This window comes from Convolutriloba macropyga, chromosome 15 (assembly GCF_964194025.1).
Source record: "Convolutriloba macropyga chromosome 15, txConMacr16.3, whole genome shotgun sequence".
Lineage (NCBI taxonomy): Eukaryota > Metazoa > Xenacoelomorpha > Acoela > Convolutidae > Convolutriloba > Convolutriloba macropyga.
Genome location: NC_134482.1, coordinates 40165942 through 40186123, shown reverse-complemented (window position 1 = coordinate 40186123; position 20182 = coordinate 40165942). Strand labels below are relative to the sequence as shown.

At 31.8% G+C, this 20182-nt stretch overlaps 2 protein-coding genes across 3 annotated transcripts in view; both read right to left on the bottom strand.

Moving 5' to 3' along the window:
- The window catches only part of LOC142354249 (uncharacterized), a 67720-nt gene extending 53109 nt beyond the window's left edge, over positions 1-14611 (bottom strand). Inside the window, exon 1 of the mRNA XM_075406508.1 lies at positions 14536-14611. The gene's annotated coding sequence lies outside the window, so the exon portion shown is untranslated. The remainder of the gene's footprint in view (positions 1-14535) is intronic.
- Positions 1-20182, bottom strand: part of LOC142354270 (uncharacterized) — a 576654-nt gene that overhangs the window by 134195 nt on the left and 422277 nt on the right. The window lies entirely within an intron of this gene.

Genomic DNA, 20182 nt, shown 5'->3' with positions numbered 1-20182 from the left:
ATTTAGTTGGGAAAAATAATGTTGCGGGAAAACGTTCTCCAAGCCATTAAAATGATAATCCATTCACCAAAACATTCGATGCCTTCAATGTCAGCTCTTTTCAACACCCATAAAAAGATATATGACACTTCATTACTAAGAATAGGTAATGACATGAACAAAAATTGAACTAAACGGGGCAAAGCTACAAAGTACAATTATTTTTTTGAAAACAATTAATATCAAGTTAATCAAAACCATTAGTTACTAATTGAAACACTAGTTCTTTTATACTTTCACAAAAACCATTGCAGCTTTTCTATCCCTAGTTTGCTGTAAGACTACAAAAACGAACAACGAAAAAAGAAAAAAACTATTTAATTTTCGTGAGAAAACAAAGTCAAGGCCGGTAAAATTACAAGCTATTCAATAAAAGCTCTTTGGATTTCCAATTACAATTCTTGCAACCTGATTGATGTCATAGGCGACGTCTCTAGAACGAAACTAGGTAATAAAGGAACAAGAAACGTCACGCGAAGTTTGAAAGAAAAACGCATTTTTAACAAACAGTTGCAAAGTCCTGAAAAACGTGAGCTATCAAATAAAATCATTGAAAAGTTTCATGATTGTCTAAATAAAAGGGTGTTGTCTTTGAAACCTGTCATCTTTCAGAATATGCTAAGTTTACAAAGCACGGACGACAAGTACCGAGAAACAAAACGAAAACTAAACTAAATTTTGCAAGAAAAAGTTGTCGAAGATGTTGAAAACATCATCTATCCCCTAAAACAAACGATAATCTCAATTTAGCGTTATTTTAACAGCAGTGATCGGATTGCTGACCGTTTTTTTGATGAGACTGGATAAGAAGTAGAACAAAAACAAAAAAAAAGAAACGTTAGAGAACAATTTTTTTTGAAAACAACTAAATTCAAACTGATCAAAACAAAAAGTAATTAACTGTGCATTAAATTGTGTTTTTTAACTGTATTTTTTCACACGAGTCAGAAAAGAGAAACGAAAAGCAGAAAAGCAAAGATACAAAAGATGTTTAATTTTTTTTTCAAAACAATTTAATTCAAAGCCAAGAAATCCATCAGCAGTTAACTGAGATGCTAAAACAATTTTTGTCTGCGCTCAATAAATTCATTATATAAAGACCAAAAAACAAAAGTCAAATAAATTTAACGAGAAAAAGTTGTCCAAGCCGTTGAAACCAAAATCTATTCGCTAAAAATGTTGGAAATTTCCAATTGAGCTTTATTCAGCACCAATGAATCGAATGAAATTGAGACTCAAAAATTTGCTAATGCCTAGAAACAAAAAAATATTTCAAAATTCGTAGTGTCAATGCCAAAAAGTTTAACAAAATCATAATTCTGCAAATATGATTAATTTTTTTTTCAATAGAGAACCTACGCATGTTTCTGGTGAGACTAAGCTACAAAATTGAAAAAAAACTAAAAAGTGGAGAAGCAAAAATTTCTTTTGAATTGCAGAAAACTGGCAGATTTCTACTTTCAGAACACTCTCGCAGGAGTCTGGCCTAAAACAGTTTCATTTCGAGATTTCACAGAATAATAGGCTGTGGCAGCATGTTTTAGTCTGTATTCACATATAAATTTTACAAAGTGGGCTAAAGATGCACATTTGGTGCCATTTTTAAGGGAAAAAAAGATAATTTAAAAAAACCAGGTCAAAGTTGTAGCAAAATTTTTGGATCAGCATTGCTTCTAATTCTTTTAAACTAGAACTAACTGTCTTTGGAATTTGTACAATTACAACTTTGTATCAAAATAGAAAAAATGTGATTAAAAACAGTCAATCAGTCAAGAAAACCAGTCGAATGTTAACAAAATATTGAACATCAATAATCGGGTATAGAAACAGAAAGTCAAAAGTTTTTCTTCTGTACTCTAGGCCTTTCTAATGATTCCACTCATAACCCTCTACAATCAATATATGGATTGGCCATAAGTGACCAAACATAAAACTATTTGATTATATAGTTCCTCCCTCCACTGAACGGTTGGGAACAAAAAGATAATCTTTCAGGTGACTGCAATTGAAGCACTTCACTGAGCAAAATGATTTCGTTGTTGGTATTCTGTGTAAGAGACAAAACCGATCCTATTATCTGGCCAAAAAGCTACGTTTAATACATGTTGAGGCAACGCTTTACGTTAAACAAATAAATTCAAGGTCGAATTTAGCAGTGAGTTGATTTGTTCACTCTTGTTGTCATTTTTATTCATTAACTATTTTTAGTACGTGCAAATCATACATATAGGAAAACTCAAGCTCGAACTATCTGAAAATCAGCAAAAAATATTAGGACTCAACTATAATGCATCGGCAAACCTTCTACATGGGTAACAAGCTTCCCATGACATCAAATTGGCGCAGAAAAAATGAAGTTATAGAAAAATGTTCACATTCTGTTGATTTTTTTATCTACAATCAATCAGAGAGTCCTGAAAAGTTCTGAAAAACGTGAGCTATTAACTAAAATCATTGAAAAGTTTCATGATTGTCTAAATAAAAGGGTGTTGTCTTTGAAACCTGTCATCTTTCAGAATATGCTAAGTTTACAAAGCACGGACGACAAGTACCGAGAAACAAAACGAAAACTAAACTAAATTTTGCAAGAAAAAGTTGTCGAAGATGTTGAAAACATCATCTATCCCCCAAAAACAAACGATAATCTCAATTTAGCGTTATTTTAACAGCAGTGATCGGATTGCTGACCGTTTTTTTGATGAGACTGGATAACAAGTAGAACAAAAACAAAAAAAGAAACGTTAAAGAACAATTTTTTTGAAAACAACTAAATTCAAACTGATCAAAACAAAAAGTAATTAACTGTGCATTAAATTGTGTTTTTTAACTGTAATTTTTCACACGAGTCAGAAAAGAGAAACGAAAAGCAGAAAAGCAAAGATACAAAAGATGTTTAATTTTTTTTTCAAAACAATTTAATTCAAAGCCAAGAAATCCATCAGCAGTTAACTGAGATGCTAAAACAATTTTTTTCTGCGCTCAATAAATTCATTAAATAAAGACTAAAAAACAAAAGTCAAATAAATTTTACGAGAAAAAGTTGTCCAAGCCGTTGAAACCAAAATATATTCGCTAAAAATGTTGGAAATTTTCAATTGAGCTTTATTCAGCACCAATGAATCGAATAAAATTGAGACTCAAAAATTTGCTAATGCCTAGAAATAAAAAAAATATTTCAAAATTCGTAGTGTCAATGCCAAAAAATTTAACAAAATCATAATTCTGCAAATATGATTAATTTTTTTTTCAATAGAGAACCTACGCATGTTTCTGGTGAGACTAAGCTACAAAATTAAAAAAAAACTAAAAAGTGGAGAAGCAAAAATTTCTTTTGAATTGCAGAAAACTGGCAGATTTCTACTTTCAGAACACTCTCGCAGGAGTCTGGCCTAAAACAGTTTCATTTCGAGATTTCACAGAATAATAGGCTGTGGCAGCATGTTTTAGTCTGTATTCACATATAAATTTTACAAAGTGGGCTAAAGATGCACATTTGGTGCCATTTTTAAGGGAAAAAAAAGATAATTTAAAAAAACCAGGTCAAAGTTGTAGCAAAATTTTTGGATCAGCATTGCTTCTAATTCTTTTAAACTAGAACTAACTGTCTTTGGAATTTGTACAATTACAACTTTGTATCAAAATAGAAAAAATGTGATTAAAAACAGTCAATCAGTCAAGAAAACCAGTCGAATGTTAACAAAATATTGAACATCAATAATCGGGTATAGAAACAGAAAGTCAAAAGTTTTTCTTCTGTACTCTAGGCCTTTCTAATGATTCCACTCATAACCCTCTACAATCAATATATGGATTGGCCATAAGTGACCAAACATAAAACTATTTGATTATATAGTTCCTCCCTCCAGAAAACCAGTCGAATGTTAACAAAAAATTGAACATCAATAATCGGGTACAGAAACAGAAAGTCAAAAGTTTTTCTTCTGTGTTCTAGGCCTTTCTAATGATTCCACTCATAACCCTCTACAATCAATATATGGATTGGCCATAAGTGACCAAACATAAAACTATTTGATTATATAGTTCCTCCCTCCACTGAACGGGTGGGAACAAAAAGATAATCTTTCAGTTGACTGCAATTGAAACACTTCACTCAGCAAAATGATTTCGTTGTTGGTATTCTGTGTAAGAGGCAAAACCGATCCTATTATCTGGCCAAAAAGCTACGTTTAATAGATGTTGAGGCAACGCTTTACGTTAAACAAATAAATTGAAGGTCGAATTTAGCAGTGAGTTGATTTGTTCACTGTTGTTGTCATTTTTATTCATTAACTATTTTTAGTACGTGCAAATCATACATATAGGAAAACTCAAGCTCTAACTATCTGAAAATCAGCAAAAAATATTAGGACTCAACTACAAAGCATCGGCAAACCTTCTACATGGGTAACAAGCTTCCCATGACATCAAATTGGCGCTGAAAAAATGACGTTATAGAAAAATGTTCACATTCTGTCGATTTTTTATCTACAACCAATCAGAGTTTCAACTTTGACATGTAAAGTTAAGTGACTATCGGCATAGAAGGACCTTGAAAAATTACCAAAAAATCAGTTAAAATTTGCAATTTTGGTAACAAAAACTTACGTCACGTACGTATTGAAGCTCAATTTTTGAAGGGGTAAATTTTTTGTAGCCATGTCTTGTTTCTGCAGAACATATGAGTGATTATGCAGTTTAACTCAACTTATACTTGTGAAAAGAAAACTAACTTTGATTTTCTCGGACTTCCTCTCTGATGAACAAAGTACAAAATAAAAAACCTTCGTGTAAAATATAAAATCAGTTTCTCAAAAGTTTCCATCAGTTTAAAAACGCCGAAATTGTTTGATTAGTTGTGTTACAGGGTGACTAAGTCTAATGGAAAACACAAAGTGTAAAAATGTTACATTTGTTAACTTTGATTGTCAAGAAAAAGTCTCCAAAATAAAGTACACGTCAAGGAAAAAAGTTATTTGCTCCACAGATAGCTAGTTGAAATATGTAGAGGTCGATATAAGACATTTTGCTATTTTGAAATATAAGTTGAGTTTTTAACATAAAACTCAAGTTCATTTTGATACCTTTAATTTAAATTATTTTATTATTCAAACCGAAGCATTTTGGTGAACAGCAAAGCTGAAAAATTAGCTATCGAGAAAATTGCAGTATCAAAACATGAAACAGTAATCGACACTATAACTGATAAAGCATTTCTCGAAGTTAACTGCAAAGGTATAATATTTGGAAAAATTTGCAGTGAACTGGGAAGAAGAGCAGCCGTTACATTTGTTCCGCCAACCCGGACAGTGGAATACAAACTGCTTGACTGGATTAAGCTAAGCCAAAGCGAACACAATCTAAGCAATTCGAAATAATCAGCAGAAAACAGCTCCAATCAACAGATCACAAATATGACAAGAAATTTCAAGGTTTAGTGGAAGAAGCTATCACTAAAGGGAGGCTTGGCTACAAAAAATTGAAAATTCACAACGGCCCAACAAACTAAATTTGCTCTAACAACAGACAGTTCATCTTATAAAGAAAAAATGTCCCAGCGAATGCAGCGTCGAAATAAGCTTGTCAATTACCCATCAAACTTTGATCAAGTACGGCTGAAAGAAGCAAGGGAGGGCAAAACATGTTTGGACTACCATTGGCCAGCATAGATGAGCAAGGAAACGCAACAGGCAATGAATACGGAGCAAAGGATCAAAGCCCAAGCAGTGAACGACTACAAGAGTAACAACTATTATCTAACAGTCAGTCAAGTTGCTCAAACAGTGCTCAATGGAGCAACAGCAAGCGGTCGAGATGTGGAGATTATTTCTGAAACATCTTCAGCAAAGGAGAGGCGTGAAGAACGAATGAAGAAATTCCATATCGAATTAGAAGTTAGGTTGCCACTAGAATGTACAGGCACGGTTCGAACAGAGATTATTGATGAGTTATTGAGGTTTAACCTTTTCGGTTAACACAAGATAATTGGCACGATGTAGTTCAAATTTAGCGTAAATTTTCTAAAATTTAAGAAATTTATTACCAAAGTGTTAGTTCAAAGTTATATTCTACAATACAAAATTAAACACCTTTGTGATCATAATAGACGAAAGACAAAGAATTGGCTACTTTTGTTCTCATTGGAGTTAATTATTAAAAAAAATCAAATTCCTTAATAGAAAATTTTTTTTAGTTTATACATTTTGTTATTCCACGTAATTTGGAGACTAGTCACATTTCATACCAAAGTTCTACGAAAAAAACAATTTTCCCTCACAGACAAATAATTTGTAATGAACAAAGTTCGTTTCCGAGTAAGCGCTCATGTTTTTCAGGGCTTCAGTCTGAGTTTCTGAAATTTTTAATGAAACTTTGATTTTCAGTTTTCTTTCAAATTTAAAAATTTTTTGAAATCCTATGGCCTATTTTTTTTTACTATTAATTCTATAGGCATCCTATGACGCATTATGTGAACCTAGCCAGTGATGTGAGTTTACAGCTAACTACTGTTTAATTAAAATTAATTCTTTGGAAAAAAAAGGTGTTTCAAAACATTAATCGATGTTCAACTTTCTAAATATTTTCTGACCTTGGAGGCCAGTCCCACTCATGACATTGAAAATTTTTTTAATGGCTTCGACACTTTTCACTCCATTATTTTTTTCAATTTGGTGTTTTGTTGCCTGTTTTCTTGCCTGCTCTTTATTTTGTTGAAAATTTTTCCGAATGCTGAGACAAATCATTGATTCCAATTGAGGATTAAATTGATTTATTTAATGTTGTCAGTTTATATCTAAAATTTTTAAAGCTTATGATACTATTTTTAAACTGTTCCGTTTTTGTTGTCAACTTGTAACTTATTGTCACAATTGAGAGGCCTCATCCACTTTCTAATTTCAACCATTATTATGTCTAATGATATTATGCCATAAAAGACTATCTGTTTGCTGGACAAAAAAGAATTTCAGAAAAAACTGTTTTGTTGTCAATATTTGTGTTCCTGTTTCTCTTCATTCATCCTATTCGCGTTAATAAAAGATCCCCATGAGTTTCTAATGTGGCGCAAATAAACTAACATTTAGTCCTTAACATTAAACTTATTCGAATTAAGATGACCAGTCATTCAAAAAAAGTTAGCATTCAGAAATAAGCTAATGATTTTAAGGGCGTCAATACTTTTTTTTGACTTTGTTTGTACTTTTTTGGTTTTTTTTTGCATTTTTAATGCAAATCTATGGCTTTGAACTAGCAAAAACTTTTCCTGTTCGTTTCCCAAACTTTTTTAGCGAAATTTATTGAAAATATTTTTGATAAAGCCAATAGTTTTTTGAAATTGTTTGGTTTATAAATGTTGATGGAACTTTCGAACTTCACCTCAGTATTTTTTCTTTTTGTCAACTTGTTAACTGATCTCATCATGAAAAAGTACCGTCTGCTTTGTAGTTAAGAAATTAGTGACTTTTTGTAGTTAAGTTTTTATCTGATTTTATTTTGACTTTGTTACTAGGTGTTTTTAAAATTAGATATTGTGTTGTGCCGCAAAATTTTTTTTTGTTTTTGCTTTTTTGATTTTTATTTTCTTCTCGTAGTCTAATTAAAGGCAGATCCCGTTACCGTTCTAATGCGGTATGACATTTTTAGTTCATTTATTAGTTTAGTTGTGTAACGTTTTTTCAAAACTCATTGAACATCTCTTCTTTAAAGAAGTTGACAATTAAGTTATAAATGTAGATGAGCTCTGGTCGAACATTTTGTCGGACGCACATTCCCGAGACTATTTGTTTTACTTTGTTGCGGGAAAGAACAATATGTTAAATTTGATGATTAGAATAGGTATGACATGAACAAAAATTGAACTAAAAGGGGCAAAGCTACAAAGTACAATTATTTTTTTGAAAACAATTAATATCAAGTTAACCAAAACCATTTGTTAATAATTGAAACGTTAGGTTTTTTATACTTTCACAAAAACCATTGCAGCTTTTCTATCCCAAGTTTGCCGTAAGACTACAAAAACGAACAACGAACAAAGAAAAAAAACTATTTAATTTTCGTGAGAAAAGAAAGTCAAGGCCGGTAAAATTACAAGCTATTCAATAAAAGCTCTTTGGATTTCCAATTACAATTCTTGCAACCTGATTGATGTCATAGGCGGCGTCTCTAGAACGAAACTAGGTAATAAAGGAACAAGAAACGTCACGCGAAGTTTGAAAGAAAAACGCATTTTTAACAAACAGTTGCAAAGTCCTGAAAAACGTGAGCTATCAAATAAAATCATTGAAAAGTTTCACGATTGTCTAAATAAAAGGGTGTTGTCTTTGAAACCTGTCATCTTTCAGAATATGCTAAGTTTACAAAGCACGGACGACAAGTACCGAGAAACAAAACAAAAACTAAACTAAATTTTACAAGAAAAAGTTGTCGAAGATGTTGAAAACATCATCTGTCCACTAAAACAAACGATAATCTCAATTTAGCGTTATTTTAACAGCAATGATCGGATTGCAGACCGTTTTTGATGAGACTGGATAACAAGTAGAAAAAAAAAACAAAAAATTGCAAAGTTAGAGAACAATATTAATTTTTTTGGAATTAACTAAATTCGAACTGATAAAAACAAAAGTAATTAACTGTGCATTAAATTGTGTTTTTTAACTGTAATTTTTCACACGAGTCAGAAAAAAAAACGAAAACACGAAAAACAAGGATACAAAAGATGTTCAATTTTTTCTTCAAAACAATTTAATTTAAAGCCAAGAAATCCACCAGCAGTTAACTGAGATGGTAAAACAATTTTTTTCTGCGTTCAATAACTTCATTAAATAAATATTAAAAACAAAAGTCAAATAAATTTTACGAGAAAAAGTTGTCCAAGCCGTTGAAACCATAATCTATTCTCTAAAAATGTTGGATATTTCCAATTGAGCTTTATTCAGCACCAATGAATCAAATAAAATTGAGACTGGAATATTTGCAAACGCCTAGAAATCAAAAAAATATTCTAAAACTCGTAGTGTCAAAGACAAAAAACTTAACAAAATCATAATTCTGCAAATATGATTATTTTTTTTTTCAATAGAGAACCTACGCATGTTTCTAGTGAGACTAAGCTACAAAATTTGAAAAAAAACTAAGAAGTGGAGAAGCTCAAAAATTTCTTTTGAATTGCAGAAAACTGGCAGATCTCTACTTTCAGAACACTCTCGCAGGAGTCTGGCCTAAAACAGTATTATTTCGAGATATCACAGAGTAATAGGCTGTGGCAGCATGTTTTAGTCTTTATTCACATATAAATTTTACAAAGTGGGCTAAAGATGCACATTTGTTGCCATTTTTAAGGGGAAAAAGAGAATTTAGGAAAACCAGGTCAAAGTTGTAACAAAATTTTTGGATCAGCATTGCTTCTAATTCTTTTAAACTAGAACTAACTGTTGTTGGATTTTTCCTATACTTCATTCAAAATTAAATACAACTTTGTAGCAAAATAGAAAAAATGTGATTAAAAACAGTCAATCAGTCAAGAAAACCAGTCGAATGTTAACAAAATATTGAACATCAATAATCGGGTATAGAAACAGAAAGTCAAATGTTTTTCTTCTGTACTCTAGGCCTTTCTAATGATTCCACTCATAACCCTCTACAATCAATATATGGATTGGCCATAAGTGACCAAACATAAAACTATTTGATTATATAGTTCCTCCCTCCACTGAACGGGTGGGAACAAAAAGATAATCTTTCAGGTGACTGCAATTGAAGCACTTCACTGAGCAAAATGATTTCGTTGTTGGTATTCTGTGTAAGAGGCAAAACCGATCCTATTATCTGGCCAAAAAGCTACGTTTAATACATGTTGAGGCAACGCTTTACGTTAAACAAATAAATTGAAGGTCGAATTTAGCAGTGAGTTGATTTGTTCACTTTTGTTGTCATTTTTATTCATTAACTATTTTTAGTACGTGCAAATTATACATATAGGAAAACTCAAGCTCGAACTATCTGAAAATCAGCAAAAAATATTAGGACTCAACTACAATGCATCGGCAAACCTTCTACATGGGTAACAAGCTTCCCATGACATCAAATTGGCGCTGAAAAATTGACGTTATAGAAAAATGTTCACATTCTGTCGATTTTTTATCTACAACCAATCAGAGTTTCAACTTTGACATGTAAAGTTAAGTGACTATCGGCATAGAAGGACCTTGAAAAATTACCAAAAATCAGTTAAAATTTGCAATTTTGGTAACAAAAACATACGTCACGTACGTATTGAAGCTCAATTTTTGAAGGGGTAAATTTTTTGTAACCATGTCTTGTTTCTGCAGAACATATGAGTGATTATGCAGTTTAACTCAACTTATACTTGTGAAAAGAAAACTAACTTTGATTTTCTCGGACTTTCTCCCTGATGAACAAAGTTCCTAAGTGAGCTAACCTTCGTGCAAAATCAAAAATCAGTTTCTCAAAAGTTTCCATCAGTTTAAAACCGCCGAAATTGTTTGATTAGTTGTGTTACAGGGTGATTAAGTCTAATGGAAAACACAAAGTGTAAAAATGTTACATTTGTTAACTTTGATTGTCAAGAAAAAGTCTCCAAAATAAAGTACACGTCAAGGAAAAAAAGTTATTTGCTCAACAGATAGCTAGTTGAAATATGTACAGGTCGATATAAGACATTTTGCTATTTTGAAATATAAGTTGAGTTATTAACATAAAACTCAAGTTCATTTTGATACTTTCAATTTAAATTATTTTGTTCTTCAGAGCGAAACAATTTGGTGAACCGCAAGGCTGTGAAATTAGTTATCGAGAAAATTGCAGTATCAAAAAATGAAACAATAATGGACACTATAACTGATAAAGCATCTCTCGAAAGTTAACTGCAAAGGCATTATAATTGGACAGATTTGAAGCCACTTATGTGAACTGGGAAGAAGAGCAGCCGTTACATTTGTTCGGCCAACCCGGAGAGTGGAATACAAACTGCTTGACTGGATTAAGCAAAGCAAAAGCGAACAGCATCTAAGCAACTCAAACATAATCAGCAGATAACAGCTCCAATCAACAGATCACAAATATGACAAGAAATTTCAAGGTTTAGTGGAAGAAGCTATCACTAAAGGGAGGCTTGGCTACAAAAAATTGAAAATTCACAACGGCCCAACAAACTAAATTTGCTCTAACAACAGACAGTTCATCTTATAAAGAAAAAATGTCCCAGCGAATGCAGCGTCGAAATAAGCTTGTCAATTACCCATCAAACTTTGATCAAGTACGGCTGAAAGAAGCAAGGGAGGGCAAAACATGTTTGGACTACCATTGGCCAGCATAGATGAGCAAGGAAACGCAACAGGCAATGAAAACGGAGCAAAGGAACAAAGCCCAAGCAGTGAACGCCTACAAGAGTAACAACTATTATCTAACAGTCAGTCAAGTTGCTCAAACAGTGCTTAATGGAGCTACAGCAAGCGGTCGAGATGTAGAGATTATTTCTGAAACATCTTCAGCAAAGGAGAGGCGTGAAGAACGAATGAAGAAATTCCATATCGAATTAGAAGTTAGGTTGCCACTAAAATGTACAGGCACGGTTTAACCTTTTCTGTTAACACGAGATAATTGGCACGATGTAGTTCAATTTTAGCGTAAATTTTCTAAAATTTAAGAAATTTACTACCAAAGTGTTAGTTCAAAATTATATTTTACAATACAAAATTAAACACTTTTGTGATCCTAATAGACGAAAGACAAAGAATTGGCTACTTTTGTTCTCACTGAAGTTAATTATTAAAAAAATCAAATTCCTTAGTAGAAGTTTTTTTTAGTTTATACATTTTGTTATTCCACGTAATTTGAAGACTAGTCACATTTCATACCAGAGTTTTACGAAAAAACAATTCTCCTTACAGACAACTAATTTGTAATGAACAAAGTTCGTTTCCGAGTAAGCGCTCATGTTTTTCAGGGCTTCAGTCTGAGTTCATGCAATTTTAAATGAAACTTTGATTTTCAGTTTTCTTTTTGAAAGTTTAAAAACTTTTTGAAGTCCTATGGCCGAATTTTTCTTTACTATTAATTCTATAGGCATCCTATGACGCATTATGTGAACCTAGCCATTGATGTGAGTTTACAGCTAACTACTGTTAAATTAAAGGTAATTCTTTGGAAAAAAAGGTGTTTCCAACATTAATCGAAGTTCAACTTTCTAAATATTTTGTGACATTGGAGGCCAGTCCCACTCATGACAGAAACCCTATTCCTGCTTGTGATGCCATATGTTATCTGGTAAGCGTTTCGTTCTTCTAACTAAGGTTTTAACGCTTCCATGATCACGACTTTGCTTAATTTTTTAAAGATTTTTTGTCAAAAAGTTGGTTCCCTGTGAAATATCATCAGATTATTCTATTTCGACAGTTCTCTTTGTCATTGGGAAAACGTTAAATTGATCACAGACGAAGTTTTCAGAGAAAAACTCATGGTTTTATTTGATTCTACACTTTCTTCTTGCACTTTTCTACTGCCTTTTTAAGTTTGTGCCTGTACTAGTCGTTTTGATAGTAGTAAAAATTGTTGTGATGAATGTTTGAAGAACAATGAACAACAGATACCCTTGGTTTCCCGCGTAATTAAGAGTATTTAATGATTTCCGTTGAAAGCTTTCGAATATTAGCTTTTTGGTACTGTTGGTTTTCTTGATAATTTGTTTGTGTTTTTTAGTTGTTCATACACGATGATTTGCTTTGACGTTACATTGTTACCATCGTAAGAATCTCATTACTGTTTAAAAATTTAATTGAACTAAAATGTTTTCATTGAAAATTTTTTAATGGCTCCGACACTTTTCACTCCATTATTTTTTTTCAGTTTGGTGTTTTGTTGCCTGTTTTCTTGCCTGCTCTTTATTTTGTTGAAAATTTTTCCGAATGCTGAGACAAATCATTGATTCCAATTGAGGATTAAATTGATTTATTTACTGTTGTCACTTTATATCTAAAATTTTTAAAGCTTATGATACTACTTTTAAACTGTTCCGTTTTTGTTTTCAACTTGTAACTTATTGTCACAATTGAGAGGCCTCATCCACTTTCTAATTTCAACCATTATTATGTTTAATGATATTATGCCATAAAAGATTATCTGTTTGCTGGACAATATAGAAAATCGTAAAAATCTGTTTTGTTGTCAATATTTGTGTTCCTTTTTCTCTTCTTTTATCCTATTCGCGTTAATAAAAGATCCCCATGAGTTTCTAATGTGGCGCAAGTAAACTAACATTTAGTCCCTAAGATTAAACTTATTCGAATTAAGATGACCAACCTTTGAAAAAAAGTTAGCCTTTAGAAATAAGCTAATGATTTTAAGGGCGTCAATACTTTTTTTTTGACTTTGTTTGTACCTTTTTGGTTTTTCTGCATTTTAAATGCAAATCTATGGCTTTGAACTAGCAAAAACATTTCCTGTTCGTTTCCAAAACTTTTTTAGCGAAATTTATTGAAAACATTTTTGATAAAGCCAATAGTTTTTTAGAATTTTGAAATTGTTTGGTTTATAAATGTTGATGGAACTTTTGAACTTCATCTCAATATTTTTTCTTTATGTCGACTTGTTAACTGATCTTATCATGAAAAAGTACCGTCTGCTTTGTAGTTAAGAAATTAGTAATTTTTTGTAGTTAAGTTTTTATCTGATTTGATTTTGACTTTGTTACTAGGTGTTTTTAAAATTAGATATTGTGTTGTGCCGTGAAAATTCTTTTTTGTTTTTGCTTTTTTGATGTTTATTTTCTTCTCGTAGTCTATTTAAAGGCAGATTCCGTTACCGCTCTAATGCGGTATGACAGCTGTTAATTCATTTATTAGTTTGGTTGTGTAACATTTTTTTTAAAACTCATTGAACATCTCTTCTTTAAAGAAGTTGACAATTAAGTTATAAATGTAGATGAGCTCGGGTTGAACATTTTGTCGGACGCACATTACCGAAACTACTTGTTTTACTTTGTTGAGGGAATGAACAATATGTTAAATGTGATGATTTTTGACTTTCAAGTTGCTGTATGGTTTTATATTGTTCACTGAAGTTGTTTGCTCTGTTTCATTTTCGCTTCTTTACTTTTACTTGAATTCTTGCTTGCTTGCATAATTGATAATTATTTTGTTGTCGAAAAAAAATACCTAAATAGGAAGTGTAGTTGCCTTCGTTTGTATAAATATATCAATTTTGTTCGACATGAGCAACATTTCTACAATTTTTTGGTAAATTGTAACTTTTGGAAAACTTTATTGTAAATGGAAATTTTCTGCTATTATTAAGGACCGCAAAAAATGTTTACAAATATTTCGTGCACAAAATAATAAATAGTATGTAAAATATATATGATACATAACCAAAAAATTTTGAACTGAATTTGGAACTGCTTTGAAATATTAATGGAGCTCCAGCACTTTAATAGCAATGTTACTGGAAAAGCTAAAACCAGTGGAAAGTCATCCAGAATTTTACAAGAGTCTCAACAAAAATTCGAGTTTTGCACAGTCTGCGACTTTTTCCACAAATGTGTATTAACAAATAAACAAATATTTTCACTGCGTGGAAAAATTACGAATGAATATAATGTCGAGGTTGAATTAATATTTGCGAATGAACGGATAATGAAGGAATTTTTCAGCGAAATTAAACAAAATTCATCTTTAATTTAAAAGAAAAATATAATGGTTATCCTTTCATTAACTAATAATACAGTTCACAATTAATCCAACAAATATTCAAAGAATCTTTGTTGACTATCTCGAACAAATTAGAAACGTGATTAATAATTTGAAAAAAAGTTTGTGATTCCGGTCTTTAGGCTGTTGTAAATAATAATAATTTAGCTCCATTTTTTCTGCTGACTTTCTGTCCCCGAGTCGACATCAAAAATAACGTTGTAAGATCTTGCAAGATTGTTGCCAAAAAATCAGTATGTATTCAGAAGCACGATATCGGAAATTCTTTAACAAGTTAACTTATTATTTCACAATTAACGTATCGATAAATGCGAAATCCGTTATTTGAGAAAGTATAAATCATAAATTCAAAACGTTTTGCACGAAATAATGGAAAAAATTATGTCTCTCTATTGAAGCGTGCAAATTTGTTCAGTGTAGACAACAGCTCCATTATGGGACCGAATAAAAAGAAGTTAAATAACCATTCAGTTCAGTTGAAAGTACAAAGAAATATGGATGAATTGTTTATTACAAAAATTGGAAAGTTTTATGCTTATTTATATTTATCAAAGCCATAAAACAATTTTCGAAAACCGGAAAAAAACATATCCGCCAACACAGACAAGTTATTTTCAATAAGAGACCTTCCAAGAGATCTAATTAGAATCCGATTTTTGTTCAATGCTAAAAAAATGTCTTATCAGATTTTTCGTCCCGTAGAGCAGTCTTAGACAACTCATTGCAGTTTTTGTCATATGATATGGTCAGAGAATTGAAGCAATTAGAAATTTATTAGCCTTTACCCGCCAAAAAACACCTTATCAAAATGTTTAATGATAAAATAATTTATAAAAATTTGTCTAAGTTTATGTCTCACAAAATCATAAGAGAACTGTTTTGACAATATTTGTCTTTTTGTTTTTCAGTTTCTTTCTTCAATAATAATTGAAGTATAAAAAGTTATTCAAATATTTTTACAACCTCAGCCAAGAAGGATTTTTACAGCAATAGGTTTTTGAAATTCTACCTGCAGATGTTATCGATTATTAAGTTCTGGTTATCATCTTTACTTTCGCAGCAGCATCTACCTTTCTTTTCTCCTCCTCAAAACTGTTTGCGGTATACATTTGAGGTCTTTTACTAGTACAGTTTTTAGTTGTCAGGGTTTGACTCATCTTTGGCCTAGCGGAAATTTCTCAAAAAGCTTATTTGAGATTTGCTTCAAGAACTATGACAGAAAAAACATGCTGGTGCTTGTGAATATGTACAGCCAGCCTTTGGAAACTGAGTTCTAGAGAAGGATTTTTTTATTAATCACAGACATTGCTAAATAGTTCAGCGTTTTTCAGAATAGGGAAAGAATCCTTCTCTGTCTAAATGCTGGAAAACAAAACAGAATTACTACTGCAGGATAAAAACATTTGAACAAGTTAATGTTTTCAGCATGTTATGTAAAATTTTATTCAATAATTATAAATTACTCTTCACGTTTCTCACGTTTTTCAATAAAAACTTTAACTTTTTCGATAGTGCTATTTTCCTCATCGCGCAATATAAAAAGCTCTGTTTGCAAAATTTGCAATTTTTCAAGTTAATTGTACAGTAAAGTGTCTTGTAAAACTTTTCAAAACGGAGATCTTTGCAGTTTGTTCTCGTTGACTAATGTACTTTTCTTGTTTTAAGAACGCCCACCATTTGATATGAGCCTAAAGTACGTTTTTTTAATCGAAATAATGTTAATGGTAAAACGCAATCTTAAATAAAATATAATCAGAATATTTGTTTGCAGGACTTAATAACTTAGTCGACCACATTTATACAAGAAAGAAAGAAAATAAATTCGAAAAACAGGTACTCGAAGGGCAACGGAACATGTCTATTATTTTCCGTCGAAGTTACCAACCATAAATTTGTTGATTAAAATTTTGCAGGTCATATGTTTGAATAAAAAAATTATGGAGACACTAATCAAATGTTGTTTCCGCTTATGATTAAAGAACAATAGAGGAAATATTGGCACCTTTTCTTTATCGAACCATTTCAATATCTGAAGAAAACAGAGATGAATTATGACAAAGAACATGAAAGATAGTTCAAATGAAATTATAAAACAAGATAACTTTAGAAGAATTTTTAATCTTTCCCATTCTTTGAGAAGATAAATATGAACTTATAATATTAAAATACATGAACTGAAAATAATATGAAAAAGAATATGAACAAATAAAAAATAAAAAAGTTTATTAAATCAAATATTGAAGTCTTTGGCAAGAGAAGTTTTTTTAATAATAATAACTTGCAAAATTTTAAACTAATTTTTCATTATCTTATTTGTTAACTTGATTTAAGAGCAAATAATTGAGTATATTTATCTGTTTGCTAGGTATAACTCGAATCAAACGGTTAAATATCGGACAAATAAGATTATAAGATTATAAATTTGGAAATCTAAGTTCTGTACTATCATAAATATTTAAGAACTATAAATTCCTATTGAGAATAATACAAGCAGGGTCCTTAAGTTATACCTGAACGTTACGATTGTAGATAAGACCAGGCTATGAGTTAATTAAATATAACCTCTGAATTTATTGATACCTATAAAGCGATAAAATGGCTGAAAGTCAAAACATAGTAACTTGGCTTAGACTAATTCGAGACCAAAGTCATTTTGTATTGAGTTGAGGATTATAGCATGGAAAGTAATGCGTTGCTGCCGTTTCATAGTCTCAAAAAAATGTTTTTTTTTTCGCAGTCTAAACCACAACTACCGTAATTTTATTTTTGATTTAAAAAATAATTGGTTATTCAAAGCAAATATTAATGTTGTCGATTTTTATTTAGGTTTGTTACGAAAAAAGAGGGTTTTTTAGTGTATGAAACGGTAGCAACAAACTCCAGTTGGCATTTACATATTGATAATATTTCCATTTTTATAAGTTTAACTGCAGTTAATTTATATATTGATTTTACATTAATTTTCAAGTTAATTGTTAGCGGTGAGTATTTGCAAGATTTGCGGTTTTTGAGTCATTTTTCCCCACCATCTCGTGTTAGGTTGGTAACGGCGTGCATTTTTTTCACCGCCTCAGTTGATAAAATAAAAAAGGTCACAGTCTACAAACTGTGAATCGTGCATAAAATCAAAGACAAAAAACCGCTGATCTCACAGAAAACAGTAAAAAAATTTTGAAATAATGTGGAATGGACAGCAATTAAATTATATAGTGGAATTGAAGGATAGATGGCGCAGTGGAAAAAATGTGATTGGCATGCAGATAAGTTTCTCGGTCAATGTGCTGAAAATGACAGTTTCAAAGCTAAAAAACCGCAAATCGTGCAGATATTCACTGTTGAAAACAATAATCATACCAAAATCTGGTTGAGAATTTCGTCGGATTCAAACATAAAAAAAGATCGGTTTTTGTCGCTTTTACTTAGCCAGAACCGATCGAAGCCATTATGTTTTTTTCTTCGATTTCGTCGGGTTTCATTAATTTTAAACATAAGAAGCGTCGGTTTTCGTCTCTTTTAAGACGTAAGAATAGTCGATTTTTGTCGTTTTTAAAAGCGCGGAATCACTTCCATGGTACTCACAGTATCACTCATACTAAATGATGCGAGCACTCGGTGGCTATCAAATAATTTTTTGACCACTGATGTCATCAATTTGCACAAAAACTCGACCGGGGGAAAACATCTGAGTGAATTAGTTGGGGTATGTAACGGCCTTCTCTTATGACAAAGAGAGTTTTTTAAACCGTCGAATTCTTTTCGGCTGTTATAAACCTGTCCGAAAAATATGTTTCGTTTATAAAATGTTGGATTTTGTAAATTGTACATCTGCTATACTGAATATTGCCGTTGTATTACTTGTCATTCAGTTAGTCCCAATAATTAGTTGTTCTGTTTTGCTGATAAAACAAGTGCTTTGGTGAAATTCAGTTATATTTTTCTCCCAACTACTCTACAAATTTATGTTGTGAATGTAATATTTTACGTGGTTTTCAATGTTTGGTAAGACCACTGTATGATTGAAACACAATTCTCTGCAAGCTATATTCGTGGGCCTGATCTTTCTATTTCATACGCGTTTGTTATTATTTTGGCAAAATCTGACGAACTGTTTTTTTTGTGATCAAGTTCTCAGATTTGCCAAACGAGAAACAAAAATCAGCGAATGCAATTAGTTAAAGACCAAACAAGGTTAAACAATTCATCTGTACTATAGCTACCGAAATTTGACTTTGGTTAGAACGATGGTAAGACTTTAGGTGAGTCTGCGGTGTATGATAGTAATAATAATAGTATTGATGCAATAGATAAGTCTTACAGTTATTGAACTTCAGCTATTTGTTCACACCTCTAATTGTATTGCCTTTATAAATCGACAGAAAAAAAAAACCATCAATGACCTGACTCAACTCCCACTATGCACGTTGAAACATTATTCATTAGTCGCAACATTTTTCATGAATTCAAGTTGTTTGCCATGCTCTTTTCCGATAGCTACAAACAACAATATATATTAATTCACTGCCAGCAGTGCGAAGATGAAATTAGAGCATTTCGGTATAACCTTACTGGTTATCGCAGCTGGAGTTTACCACATGGATCAGTCAGCTGAAAACTAAAAGGATGGTTGGCAATAGGGCCGTTTTCGGAAAAGCAACCCAGTAACCAACCGTCGCATGGGTAAAGCGGATATCTACCTTTATCTTAGTCTGAATTGCTAAGGAAGGAATTGAATTCAATAAAATCATTGGTGGCAAGCCAACAACAGTTATCTTACTGGCTTAACCTGCAGAAGAAACTACGATAGACGGAGAAACTCAGACGTAAAAACGGGAACGAGAGAACAACAAAATTAAAAGACACAGAATGAATCGTTTACTGCCTCGAAATTACAGATAGAGGCAAATTACATAACGTACGACCAACCCCTGAGACGAAGCTGCCTTAAAAACAAAGTCTTTATCATACCTAAGCCCTCGCAGAGAGGGTAGAAGATTATTTGTCCAGAAGGGGATTATTCGTTAATTGAAGTTTGTGACAATCTAAAAATCACTACTGCTGACTAACACGAGAACAAAAAGGTGAAGAAACCTGGAACATTTCTGCTGCTGTCTACGGGAAACTGTCGAATTTTTTAATTGGTGGCACACTTGAAGGTGATTATTGTTGAGAGAATTATCGCAAACATGTTAAACGAAGAGGTAGAAACAGAACGGTTGAAAGAAACTCACAATCCGAACGACGCCCTGGAAATATCACTAAAAAGAAGAAACCGGAGGAAACGAGAGAAAGTTTTTGTTTTTCGTTCACCTTCGTCATAAAAAACATAGGATAAGTTCATGGTATTGGGAAAAACCTAGAAAAAATAGACTCTTAGTCCAAAATGAGGACCCAAGCTCTGCAAGGCTTGCGGAAAGAACCAGAAA